We start from the raw sequence: 2529 nt of genomic DNA on the forward strand, positions 1-2529 counted from the left end.
GCAAATGTTGATTGAAGCCACCCCCTGCTGAGTCTCCAAAGCTCCCAGGACAAATGTATCTCTTCAAACATGATCAAAAGAGCTCAGAGCCAGAAGTAAAGGGATGATATTAACCTTAATTTTCAATACAACCATTTTTTGCTTGTTTCCCAGGAGTTATTATTTGTTGCAGCATTATTTCCTGCTTCTTTTTGCTCTTTATCAGTGTTTTGGTTAACATTGCTAGTGTGTAAGCAGCAAAATAAAACATCCAGGATAACTTCTTGAAGCACCTTTTAAAAAAAAATCCATGTTCCAATGAGTCTGGCTTTTCTGTACTCACACAGACAAGACCATAAATGAAAAAAGGTGTGACAAAACGAAGTGTAAAGGCACAACACTGCTGATGAAACAGGTGCAGAATGAAGCAGTAAAAAGGAAGTGGCACCAAATATGCAGCAGGATTGGATTACTGTTTGTTACAAGTTATTATTTTACAGTCAGTGGATAGATAGTTCCTTTTTTGGACACCTGCATAGAATTGTGTCCACAGCTGCTCTTTACTGATCACACTGTGTGAAATTGTTTCTCTTCCTTGAGCAACAGGCAAACAAAAGGTGACAGGGATGAACGTGTTTGTACAGTAATTTACAGCACTGTATGTAGGCAATTTCCACATGTATCTCTGATGTTAATTTACACCCTTGGTCTATCTGGCAAATATAAATATGCATGTGTGTCTATTTGCATAATAGACCCTCTTGAGAGGGTAGTGTGTATAAATGTGTGTGTGCGCACATGTATGTGTGTGCAGACTAGAACTACAGAAAAGCTGTTAGTCTCTCAAAAGACCTACAGAATTTCAAATACACACATGCTGTATGAGCTATCTATATACATGACAGATAGTGAGTCAATCATCATATTTTATTATAACTGAAAACAAATTACAAGACTGCCACTACTGACATTTCTTTTTATAAATAATTTTACTTTACTGAAACAGAAAAATATGCAGACAATTTTTAAGAGGGAACAAAGTTCAGAAGGCTGTTCAACTTATTCATAGCCATATCTGAATAACAAAACTGCATTAAAAAGAACCCCAGAAACTTTCTTTCTACATGTGACTGTGACATGCCTCCCTCCTCCTTGTCGCAAAGCCAATGGAAATTCATATTTTAATGACTATGTTAACATGCATTACTGAAACCTTATATTTACACTGATGAATACACTGAAATTTTCCTCAGTCTCTAAAAACCACACTTCAACATGAAGCAAATGTTTTGGTTATGTTACAATAAATTCATAAAAAGAAGCTTCCTAATGCAAATGTTGTCAGATCCATTAGCACAGCACACTACTGTAGGACAAGCTATCTTGAGAGCTATACCAGGGGAGGGTAGGGATACACCATTGCACTCAGGATTTCTCCCTTCCAGGGTTATAAAATGCTTTAACTTGCCTGCCACATGGCACAGACAGGCAAAGCAGTTGTGTAAGAGAGTTTCATTTATTCTTAAGAGACAGATGACATAAGATTTACTGGAATCTTAGTTCATTTGGGATTTTTGTGGGATCCATCGATATTATTACTTCATTTTTACATCACCTGCACACCATTAGTTTTCAGCTCTGCCTTGCTCTTTCTAAGTCCTGTAAGAGCCGTTTCTCTATTTTCCCATCCAAGAAAGCATCCTCCCTCAGATCCCTGCCTGAGCACACATAGTAGTATGTACATGGTTAAATTCCATGAAAGTCAATGTCTGCTTAAGTGTGATCCTACTGTCTTAAGAAGATACTTTATATTCTAGGATATGATTTGGCCAAATGCAACACGTAAAAGAGAGATGTGATGCTTCAGAAAACGTTGGTGAGCTTCCAGGGACTTACCTGCCAGCTGCCAAGCTGGCTTACAGCTCTGGGCTCGATCTATTCATCCATCCATCACCAATGTGTCTGAATGACTGATAACAAAAACAGATGATTCATAGTTGGCATGTTCTCTGTTCTCTCTTTGTCCTGTGGGAGACACGGTATTTTACGATTAAGGTGTTAATATTTCAGGCTAAGAGAAACTTACAGCACAAGGAGGGCAGTTTCTATCTTACTGGATAGGTACTTTTTCCTGATTTTTAGAAGACGGAGAGGACCAGAAATGAAATTTTTCATTGTTAGCTGATCTTTAAATGAGCGGGTACTTGTGCCTATCTTCTCAAGTGTAAAATATCACTGACAATGAAGAGTAACATAAGCTATACAGTCAGAAGGTGCTCTCCCTTTTGGTCTTTTGAGATAGATCAGACTAATAAGATCATATTTAATTTCTCTTTACTTAACAAGCATTATTCAAGGTGTCGACCTTGAACTTAATATCACAAACATCAAGGACTTCTCTGAGACCTATAGGGAGACTAAGACAACTTTAGGTCTGCCATGGCGGGAATAAAATAAATACGGGAGAAATACATTAGAATATTAAAAAATGCAGAGAGTGCTTCCACGTAACAACAACTTTGCTCAAGTGATACAAACAGAATGAGAATT

This window comes from Mesitornis unicolor, unplaced genomic scaffold (assembly GCF_000695765.1).
Source record: "Mesitornis unicolor isolate BGI_N332 unplaced genomic scaffold, ASM69576v1 scaffold47988, whole genome shotgun sequence".
Taxonomy (NCBI): domain Eukaryota; kingdom Metazoa; phylum Chordata; class Aves; order Mesitornithiformes; family Mesitornithidae; genus Mesitornis; species Mesitornis unicolor.